Genomic DNA, 12198 nt, shown 5'->3' with positions numbered 1-12198 from the left:
CCAACAATGTTGAAAAAGATTATAATGATGCAATACAGTGGGGCAAAAAAATATTTAGTCAGCCACCAATTGTGCAAGTTCTCCCACTTAAAAAGATGAGAGAGACATCATAGGTAGACCTCAACTATGAGAGACAAAATGAGAAAACAAATCCAGACAATCACATTGTCTGATTTGGGAATTTTTTTGCAAATTATGGTGGAAAATAGGTATTTGGTCACCTACAAACAAGCAAGATTTCTGGCTCTCACAGACTTGTAACTTCTTCTTTAAGAGGCTCCTCCGTCCTCCACTCATTACCTGTATTAATGGCACCTGTTTGAACATGTTAGCAGTGTAAAAGACACCTGTCCACAACCTCAAACAATCACACTCCAAACTCCACTATGGTGAAGACCAAAGAGCTGCCGAAGGACACCAGAAACAAAATTGTAGACCTGCACCAGGCTGGGAAGACTGAATCTGCAATAGGCAAGCAGCTTGGTGTGAAGAAATCAACTGTGGGAGCAATAATTATAAAATGGAAGACATATAAGACCACTGATAATCTCCCTCGATCTGGGGCTCCACGCAAGAACTCACCCCGTGGGGTCAAAATGATCACAAGAACGGTGAGCAAAAATCCCAGAACCACACGGGGGGACCTAGTGAATGACCTGCAGAGAGCTGGGACCAACGTAACAAGGGCTATCGTCAGTAACACACTACGCTGCCAGGGACTCAGATCCTGCAGTGCCAGACGTGTCCCCCTGCTTAACCCAGTACATGTCCGGGCCCGTCTGAAGTTTGCTAGAGAGCATTTGGATGATCCAGAAGAAGATTGGGAGAATGTCATATGGTCAGATGAAACCAAAGTAGAACTGTTTGGTAGAAACACAACTCATCATGTTTGGAGGACAGAAAATGCTGAGTTGCATCCAAAGAACACCATATCGACTGTAAAGCACAGGAGTGGCAACATCATGCTTTGGGGCTGTTTCTCTGCAAAGTGACCAGGACGACTGATCCGTGTACAGGAAAGAATGAATGGGACCATGTATCGTGAGATTTTGAGCGCAAACCTCCTTCCATCAGCAAGGGCATTGAAGATGAAACGTGGCTGAGTCTTTCAGCATGACAATGATCCCAAACACACCACCCGGGCAACGAAGGAGCGGCTTCGTAAGAAGCATTTCAAGGTCCTGGAGTGGCCTAGCCAGTCTCCAGATCTCAACCCCATAGAAAACCTTTGGAGGGAGTTGAAAGTCCGTGTTGCCCAGCGACAGCCAAAAAACATCACTGCTCTAGAGACCTGCATGGAGGAATGGGCCAACATACCAGCAACAGTGTGTGCCAACCTTGTGAAGACTTATAGAAAACATTTGACCTCTGTCATTGCTAACAAAGGATATATAACAAAGTATTGAGATAAACTTTTGATATTGACCAAATACTTATTTTCCACCATAATTTGCAAAAAAAAACATTCCAAATCAGACACTGTGATTGTCTGGATTTGTTTTCTCATTTTGTCTCTCATAGTTGAGGTCTACCTATCATGTCAATTACAGGCCTCTCTCATCTTTTTAAGTGGGAGAACTTGCACAATTTGTGGCTGATTAAATACTTTTTTGCCCCACTGTACATGCCTATAGAATACACCAGTTTGGGCAACACAATATTATAAAGTTTTTTCTTGCAATTATATAGAGCAATAAAGCATACTCACTACATGAATGGAAGCATGCAATGGATTACGTCAAGGCTCTGCCTTATACCCAGTATCCTTCAATATCTTCATCAATGATTTAGATGAGGGGATAGATAGAACTCATCAGAGCTGAAAGCCAACACTCCAGAAGATAGGCTTAAGATATAGAAGGATCTTGACAGACTTGAACATTGGGCCCCATTTAACAAAATGAAATTCAGTGGTAAAAAAGTAATGTTCTACATTTAGGCAAGAAAAACAAATGTACAGGTATAGAATAGGTGATACTTGGTTCAATACTAATAACAATCTTGGATCTAGTGGACAATCACATAAATATGAGCTAGCAGTGTGTGCTGCAGCTGCCAAAAAAGCCAATGTAGTCAAAAAAGCCAATGCAGTCCTAGGCTGCATTAATATGCAAAAAAATGTAAAAAAAAAGATGTAGAGACTCTAAAGAGTATAGAAAAGAACAACAAAAATGATTAGGGGACTGGAGGCTAAAGCATGTAAAGGACAATTTCAGGAATTGGTTATGTCTAGTATAACAAAAAGAAGGATTAGAAGTGACATGACAGAAGTCTTCCACAAGGGGCTACCACAAAGAAGATGGGGGTCAACCTATTCTCCAAAGCACAAGAAGGCAGAACAGGAAGCAATGGATGGAAACTAATCAAAGAAGGATCCAACCTAGAATCAAATTTCCTGACAGTTAGAATACTAATCAGTGGAACAGCTTGCCTCCCGAAGCTGGGGATGCCCCAACACTGGAGATTTTTAAGATAAGATTGGACAACCATTTGTCTAATATGGTTTCCTGCTTCAGCAGGAATTTGGACTAGAAGACTTTCAAGGTCCCAAATAACTTTGTTATTCTGTTAAATCAAGTTATACTTGCTTTTTTAAATTAAAGAGAAAAATTATTAGAGTTTTTTCTTTCCTTCTATGTGTAAATGTCAGCTTTATATTCTTGCAAATCTAAGTTATTCAAAAGAAACTCTCCTCTTACGAGTTTCTATCCTGTTATTAAGCATGTACAAAAACAAATATAAATGGTAGAGCAATCTTTATACCTGTAGAAAAGCCTTTTTATATTTACTCTTTCCTATAATTATTTTTTTTTATTTTTTATTTTTTTGATATTGTAGTTTTTTTATATATATATATATATATATTTTATTATGTTTTCATTCTATACAATCACATATTCACTGTGCTTAATCAGGGCATATATAGAAAATGCCCTCTACAATACAAACCCAGTATACCACCTTGACCCGCCATACACCCTCTTTCAACCCCCTCCAACTTTCATTCTTCCTTCTCACACACCCCTCTACGCCTACTTCCCCTCCCCTTCTTTCTAACCTTAACCCTATCACACCCTCTCCATTCCCTCCCTCCCTTCTCCTCCTCCTCTCTCTCACCCTCTCCACCCTCCTTCTTCTTTCACTCGACTCTTTCCTTCGGTATCTATTACCTTCCAGTATATTCGGTTTGTTCTATTTTCGCACTAACATTGAAAAGCCACAGTATACAAATACAATCATGGAATTTAACACATATTGTATTTCCCCCCTCCCCCCTCCCCCTAAATCCCCACCTCCCTTCCCTCCCCCCGACTTCCCAAAGACCATACGTGGTATAACTTTTGAACAATCACAGTCTAAAATATCTCTACATTGAACTCAGCTTCTTACTGTTACCCAAATTTTAAACAATTTAAATTATTACTGATACTAAGCATAAGCTATCTGGAGTTTCTTAGTCCCATATTTACTTTTTATGTAATCAATCCATTTTTTCCAGTCTCGTTTATATCTCTCGTTTGAATGTTCTTTGAGATATGCTGAGATTTTGGCCATTTCGGCTAAGTTCATAACTTTCAAAGTCCATTCTTGAATTGTAGGTAAATCTTTCTTCTTCCAATACTGCGCCACCAAGAGTCTTGCTGCCGTTATTAAATACAGAACCAAATTAGTCTCTGCTGCTGTAAAATCAATACATATACCCAGTAAAAACAACTGGGGGGTAAATTTTATCCTTCTTTTAAAGATGTTTTGCAGGATCCACCATATTTTTATCCAAAATGCCTTGACATTACGACATGTCCACCATATATGAAAATATGTAGCATCACAAGAACCACATCTCCAACATTTAGGTTGAACATTTGGATACATAGAGGCAAGCTTTTTAGGATATAGGTGCCATCTATAAAACATCTTATAAAAATTTTCTCTCAAGTTTTGTGCTTGTGTAAATTTCACATTTCTTACCCAGATTCTTTCCCATGTTTCAAGCATTATTGGTTCCTCAATATTCTGAGCCCATTTTATCATACAATCCTTAATCAGTTCCGTTTCAGAATCCATCTGTACTAATACATTATATATCCTCTTTATATGCATTGAGCTTTGATCTCTTATTTGTTTAAACAAATTATCCTCAACTTTTACAAAGCCAATTTTTTGATCTATTTTCCACCTAGCCTGTAATTGACCATACTGAAACCACGTTTGAACTACCTTCTCTTCTTTAAGTACCTCTAAAGATTTTAGTTCCATCACCCCTCTTTCTGAGATAAGAAGTTGTCTATAGGTGGTTCTATCGTGTTTTTGTTCTACATTCATATTTTCAATTGCATGTCTAGGAATTGCCCACATGGGCACTTTATCATTTAATTTATGTTGATATTTTTTCCAAACCCTCAATAAAGCATTTCTTAAGATGTGATTTTTAAATTTCTTATCCGTTTTTTTGTTAAATAACAAGTAAGCATGCCAACCATATAACAAGTCATATCCCTCGATATTCAAAATTCTGTCATTAGTTAGATGAATCCAATCACTAATTGCAGATAATGCCACTGCGTCATAGTATAATTTTAAGTTAGGTAATTTCAATCCTCCTCTTTCACGTGCATCTTGCATTATTTTCATCTTTACCCTCGGCTTCTTTCCTGCCCACACAAATTTATTGATACCCTTCTGCCATTCTAAAAGATTCGCATCTCTTTTAAGTATTGGTAACATTTGAAAAAGAAATAAAAATTTTGGTAAAATGTTCATTTTTACTGCCGCTATTCTACCCAGCAAGGACAAATGCAGTTTTTCCCACCTTTTCAACTCCAACTGTGTACTATGCCAACTTTCCTATAATTATTAAGGGTATGACCCCAGCCTTCTTTTCATAGATGATCTTATTTCAAAACCTTTAAAAATACATATTTTTAATATGGTATTCCAAAAATTAAATTTACAAAGCAATTTTAAAGATATATAATTTATACTGAACAAAGCAGAATTTAAGAAGATTATGCAAAATTGCAGTTCTAATTGTGATATCTATATGTTTATAAAAATGATTTTTCATTTAAATACCTGGGCTTCCTCCCAATTAAATGCAACCTGATTGATTATCTCTCCCATCCCAATCTACAGTATCTTCTCTTTACATATCAGTACTGTCGCCATTATGTAACATTTCATTAACTACATTTTAAATAACCATAATGGTTTAAAACATATTAACCTGTAAATCAATAGTTATCTTCATAAGTAATGAACTGGGTTCCTACTTTATAAAATAACAAATTACCTTATAAATTACCTCAATGTGTGAATCCAATGTAACTTAATAGTGGTACATCATTAGTTACTAATTTTGTAACAAATTTATAAAATATATTTGCTACAAGAATAGAATAGTTTGAATATTTTTTTCATTCTGTTAACAGTAGTATAATAATTCAATAATTATTTATAGGAAATAGATGAGTTTTTTTTTAATCCACCCAACACCCTCCCCAAAAAACTAGGGTTAAAACATAGAAGCAACATATTACAGTAAAGCTTTTAACTTCTCTTAAGATTACATAGTTTTGACCTCCTACATTTACCCAACCTTTAAATAAAGCATCTTCGATTACAAATATATATAAAACAACTTTTAAATTAAGGTAAATTACACATCGACTAAGTAATACTGATGTGTGATAACCAAACAGTCAGTTGTGCTGAACTTTAGGGTTGCACAAAGATCTGGAATATTATCAGGACATTTTAAAACCAAATGTATATTTTCCCAGGCTTATGCATTAGCAGTGGAGGGCAGCCAGCCAAGGCCAGAAAAAAAAATACAGCTTCTTTAACCTGATCACTCTAGATGCTATAGCAGGGCTATGCACATTGCAAATCACATTTTGTGTTTTGAATGAAGATCACTGCACAACTCTACAGAGCTCGATATTCAGCACTTTGTCACATCAATCTTTCAAGTTAATCTTGCTTAAAAACAACAACACACTAGCTACTAGCCAACAAATGGGAGGACTACTGAATAATACATTAGTAATCTTTACAAATATTTATACATAGCACTGATGATGTTACCTAGTTAGGGAAATGAAACATCTGCAAAAAAAAAACCAAAAAAAAAAAACAAGCAAGTTCAGAGAGCACCAAGGACCCCTTATACAGATCTGTCCATATCTGCACTTTAGAATAAGGTGCAGGATAAAGGTTTACAGTGGCGCAACTTGAAACCTGCCAAAATCATGATATAATAGGACTGAAAAATTACTATTGTATATCACTGGGATAATAGAAGATATATATGTATGTGTATGTACGCATTATACATACATACACACACAATACTGTGCAAAAGTCTTAGACCAACATTAGATTTGCTATTGTACTATGGTATAATATACATACATACATACATACATACATACATACATACATACATACATACATACATACCTCAGTCTCCTTATTAAAATATAACCAGAAAATACTGGAAATGTGTGTGAAGTATTTTTTTAAAGGCAAAAAACCCCCAAGCTTCTAAAGGCTAAAGTGGTAAATATGTAGCGTGACTTCTCTTTACACTAGAGCAACAGCATACATCTAGTTCCCATAATCTAAATGGAATGGAACCCTAAGTACTCTCATTACTAATACCTGTATGTGCCCTACTATTTCATGCCAAAATGACTGCTGTGCAAAAAGGTCTATTAGATCAGTCTGTGCAAGACATTCTTGAGCATTACATACAGTATAATCACATGTTGTATGAGATTAATTCATTAGAAGCTTGCTAGTAAAATCAACTTTCAAACACATCATTCCCATCAAAATGCCAAGGGTCACAGAATTTGACAGACATAAAATCATACTTTTGCCTCAGCAAAGCCACTCTCAAAGGGAAATCAACAAACAAGCTGGATATTCAGGATGTGGTATTCATACTGTTATAAAGAAAAGAATCAGGAGAGGTCAATGACAAGGAAATTTTCAAATTTTGATGAGAAGTTCCTCGGTTTCTTTTTTGAGAGACCGGAGGAAATCCAGCAAAGACCTGGCAGCAAAGACCTGGCTCAGCATCTGACAGCTTTATTGGGATGCTGAGTTAACCCTTCTATTGTATGAAGCAGAAATGGTCTTTGTAGAAGGGTAGCAACCACGAAACCACTTTTGTTGAAGGAAAAAAGGGTAAAAAAGCTAAGATGTGCTAAAGCTCAAAAAGACTGGCCTAAGGATCAGTGAAAGAGTATTATGGAGTCAGTTTGGCATGAAATAGTAGGGCACATACAGGTGTTGGCAATGTCAGAGCCAGATGTCTGCTGTTGTTGCTCAAGTGGAAGGGGAGGTCACAATACATACTTGCCACTTTAGTCTATGGAAGCTATTTTTTTCCTGCCTTTTTCCTGTTTTTGGAAAACTGCATACAAATTTCCTATATTTTCTGGTTGTACTGTAATAAGGAGACTGAGATATAATTATATATGTTCATTATACCATTGCTACAACAACAAATCTAATGGTGGCATGAGACTTTTGCACAGTACTGTGTGCGTGTGTGTAATAGAAAAAATACCAATAAATGCCAATAAGTAATATAGAGGGGGTGAGTGTGCACATGTTGTGTTGCTACTTTTTATACAGATGTAAGGCAACTGCCCAGGTAACAGCACTCCTATTCATCAGAGAGAAAAAGGGGCTTAAATTAAAAGGTGCAATAAAAAAATATTAGCATCAAGAAAAATGTCAGAATATTTAAATAAGTATTTTTTCTAGACATTTTTTCAGTCAAATTTAAGCAAAATGAAGATTGTGATGGGGACTACAACAAAGAAACTATAAAAGAGAAAAAAGAAAAAGGATCCATAGGTTAGTAGTTGATAACTTTATTAAGATGGAATGTATGACAGAGATCTAAATAGACTACACTAGTTGAAAACACTTATCAGGCTGCACACTAAAATATACAAGGGGAAATTTTAAAATAGCCATTCCCTCATTACTTTTTTTATTAAATAAATCTCCCCAAGAAGACTATATCCTTTACTAGTACACTATGCTTAGATTTAATCAACTTTTGTTCACAACTGAAACTGACAAGGCTAAGGACGCTAGCCAGATGAATTCCTGGTAGGCAGAATTTTGTTCCACTACTACTCCGGAGCGTCTTATACTCCAAAAAATACAATATCTTTTGCAACTATTACTGGGAAAGAAAATAGAATCCTTAGTTCTTTCTTTCATTTATCTTGGTTTTTTTTTCTATCTGGTTTACAGTCCTGATATTCCTTGGTAATCTTTCATCAAAATACTAACCAGCTCAACTCATGCCCCCTCACCCCCTGCACTATATTAGAACTCTATTATTCTTCAGGTTGGCACTTGACTTTTTGTTATCTCTCTTTTCCTTATTACAATGCAAAGGAAACAAAAGACTTCCTTAAACCAAGAAGAAGAAATAGGAAATACTACAATGTCTAGCTCAATGTTTGCCTAACATATTTCTTCCTGTGCAAATTTTTCTCCAGTACCAGTTTTCTTCAATGTAATGCCCTCCAGATGTCCTGATGTAAATATTAAGATTTAAAGTTTCAGTAAACCAGAAACCATATTTGGATTCTCTGGGTTTCCAGCCCCACCCATGCACTGTATATCTTTTCCATAGATACTCATTAGTCTTACGTTAGCAACTTTTATTCAGGGAAAACTATTTGAAATAATTGAAATAATTATTAAAACTTTCAATTATTTCATTCCATAAGTCATTATTGCAATGTTATGCAACAGTGCATCTGGAAACATGCCTGAGATAATGCCTTTATGTGCCTATCTTCACAAAAGTTAGCCTGCTCTATTCATTGGGACTTGCTCTCATATATATGCATTTCATGTCCTTCGCTAGAGCTGATGTATTGATTACCGTATTTTTTGAAGTATAAGATGCACCAAGATTTTGAAGAGGTGAATTTTTTTTAAAGTAGGTAGATAGAGGGATAGACAGGGAGAGAAAGAGAGAGAAATACAGTAGGTAGGTAGGAAGAGAGTAATTAGGTAGGTAGGTAGGTAGGTAGGTAGGTAAAGGGATATATATAAGAGAGAAATAGAAAGAGATAGGTGTAGAAAGGTAGGTAGGTAGAGGGATAGAGAGAAAGAAAGAGAAAGAGAAAGAGAGAGAGAAATACAGTAGATAGGTAGGGGGAGAGAGAGAGTAGGTAGGTTGGTAGGTAGAGGGATAGAGAGAAAAATAGAGAGAGAAATACAGTGGATAGGTAGGGAGAAAGAGAGTAGTTAGGTAGGTAGGTAGATAAATGGATAGAGAGAGAGAGAAATATATATAGAGAGAAATACAGTAGGTAGGTAGAGAGGGGGTAGGTAGGTAGGTAGAGGGATAGAGAGAAATAGAGAAATACAGTAGATAGGTAGGGGGAGAGAGAGAGTAGGTGGGTAGGTAGATAAAGGGAGAGAGAGAAAGAGAGAGAGAGAGAGAGATAGTAGATAGGTAGGGAGAGAGAGTGAGTAGTTAGGTAGGTAGGTAGATAGATAAAGGGATAGAGAGAGAAAAAGAGAGAAATACAATAGATAGGTAGGGAGTGTGTGTGTGTGTGTGTGTAGGTAGGTAGTAGGTAGGTAAGTGGACAGAGAGAGAGAGAGACATAGAGATAGAGAGAAATACAGTAAATAGGAAGGTGTTTCTGCTGGCATAGCACTTGATCAATGTAACTCTCATCAATCAGTTTGAGCTTTCCAAAAGGAAAAAAAAGTTTTTGCACTCTGCAAAAACAGGCCCGTTTTTTCAAAAAAAAAAAAGGCATGAACAGCCTTTGGGGGCTTGCAGAGTGCTCCTGGCGGGGGAGGGTCAAAAGCTAGCAAAAAACGGCCCATTTTTTGCAAAAACGGGCCCATTTTTTGTTAAAAAAATTTGCATGCATAGCCTTATGGAGGCTTATATAGTGCTGCTGGGGGGCAAAAAACTGCTCATTTTTTTGCTCATTTCTGCCCTCCCCAGCCCCCAGGAATCTCTGAACGCCTCCATAAGGGTATGCACAGCCATTTTGGCAAAGAGGATGGGCTTCGGGAGGCAAAAAATGCTGTATTCGGTGTATAAGACACACCCAGATTTTCAGCCTCTTTTTTGAGGAAAAAAGGTGGGTCTTATACTCCAAAAAACACGGTACCTCTATCCATACTCAGATAATTCTTATAATCCTAAATGTTCATCAACATTTAGACACACCTGATGTCAAGTGATCTACTTGCACAACCAAAGAATTTCAAAAAAAAAACTATTAACAAGCTTAATCACTTTTTTATAATTGTATGCTCTTGTCATAAAAATTTTCATTGAGATAACTATCATAATTCTTAACTTAAGAACTGCAAAGCATAATAACATTGGTTTAAATATATATTTTCAATAAAATTAAAAATAATTATTTAAAACAAATATGAACAATCAGAGATGCACAGTATTTATTAGACTTTACTGTACATTGTGCATTCATCTTCAAAACTTGGACAAAGAGAAGAAATAACAAAGATCCTTCAAAGTTCAATTCTGTATCACTGAGATATCTGGCATTAATTAAACAAAAAATACTGTATCAGGTTTAAAACAAAATAATTCCAATTATCTACAACTGTGAACTTTCATATTGTGATAGCTGCTTAGCTTTGGGTGTATAGCTGCTATCTGAATATATCAACAAAAAGTTTCTTCCAATTTGATGTAGGACAACTTTTAAAAAAATAGTTCACTTTAGTTATGATTATATATATGATTATACATATGAAGGTTAAAGCATCATATTTTTAAACTGTGTTCTCTCTTATGGGGTCAGCGGGGAAGAGCAGGGGGAAAAAAACTTATTCTGGCAGTGGTTTGCTCTCCAAGCTTGTTTCAATTTAGTTTCCTTACCAGACAAGGTAATATCAGCAGCAGTATTTTCTGGGAAAATGTTTTACCTATGTTTTTCCATTTCATTTCCTCCAGTCCCAACCATTTCAACATTTGAAGGTGAATTGTCAAAAACATGCCCTCTCTCACTGAAGTATAAAACTATATGGGCAGGTTTGCTCCTGGACAATATAATGGGGAAAGGCTGAGCTCAGTACCGCCACTGAAGAAGAGTGATGCTTATTTCTCCTTGCTTGTCCTCTTCTCTGGGAATTTCTGTAGGGAGGGCTGGGATCTTCAGCTGCCTCAGAAAGTCCATTACGGCTGCTTTGAAAAGACACCAACCTGTTATTTATTTATTGATTATGAGTGCTGCCCTTTGTAATGTCAATGGGAGAGCAGATATGCCTGACCTTGTGGACCATCTACCTTTCTACCTGAGGCAGCGAAACACCTTGTTCTTGTCTACCCCTGGGAGGGAGTATGCAGAGAACCTGGAGGACTCAGGTGGTCTCTTACATTCCCGCCCTTATTCCTGCTATGCCTAGATGGCAGAACCCTTTGAAAGGCAGCCCGACTGGGTCGGTCACCGGTGCTCTTTTTAGGCAACACTGCAGGCCCGAGTCCCGCCCGCTTTACCAGCAACCCAAGAGGCGGCGAAAGTCAGCAAAAGCAAAGCGAACTCTATTCCCCTCCCGCTCCCTGTCTTCTCCGGCCCAAACGCCCAGGGGCATCCTTGCCAACTCTTCTATTTACCGCGTTGCTCCGAGAAAGCAGAAAGTGGCTCTGCCTTCGCTCGATCCCCTTCAGCGGTCGTCCTGGATCCTGCGCTTCCCGGAGCCAGAGGAGGGGAGGCTGGAGACGGGGGCCACTCGTATACCCGGTTTCACCGGCCAGCGAGCATCAGGCCAGCGACCTCTCAAGGCTGGAGCGAGGGGGAGGCCGACGCCACAGCGCGGACGCAAAGCCAAGCGACCGGACCGAAACCTGAGAGCGTTCGGCTCAGTAGGGGCTTGGACGAGGCCGGCGCCACAGTCTCGTACGAGGTTCTGGGGCCTTCTAAGCGCCCTAAAACGACGCTCGGCCGCCCACCACGCCGAATCCGGGGAAAAAACCCAGAGCGCACCGCCTTCTTTGCGGCTCTCTTCACGCCGAGTTTGCCCGGGTAAACCCGCACCTCACCTGCCGGCGGCGAGGCGCCCACGCTCGCGGGTCACACGCTCCGCAGAACTTTTTTTTTTTTTGGTCATTCACGCCCTCCCCCTTCCCGCGGGGCCCACAGCAGCAGCAGAGACTCACTTCTC

At 38.2% G+C, this 12198-nt stretch overlaps 1 protein-coding gene across 12 annotated transcripts in view; it reads right to left on the bottom strand.

The window, feature by feature from the left end:
- PPARD (peroxisome proliferator activated receptor delta) overlaps positions 1 to 12198 on the bottom strand; it is a 51247-nt gene extending 39049 nt beyond the window's left edge. For 5 of the 12 annotated variants that reach the window (XM_087719956.1, XM_087719953.1, XM_087719957.1 and 2 more), the window contains exon 1: positions 1709 to 1883. The gene's annotated coding sequence lies outside the window, so the exon portion shown is untranslated. Of the gene's footprint in view, positions 1 to 1708; positions 1884 to 11650 lie in introns of those variants that run through there. The other 7 variants (XM_014052591.2, XM_014052592.2, XM_014052593.2 and 4 more) reach the window with 4 other exon arrangements.

This window comes from Thamnophis sirtalis, unplaced genomic scaffold (assembly GCF_051295495.1).
Source record: "Thamnophis sirtalis isolate CommonGarterSnake01/CBP01778 unplaced genomic scaffold, rThaSir2_p1.2 scaffold_7, whole genome shotgun sequence".
NCBI lineage: Eukaryota > Metazoa > Chordata > Lepidosauria > Squamata > Natricidae > Thamnophis > Thamnophis sirtalis.
This window is presented reverse-complemented; position numbering and strand designations above follow the sequence as displayed.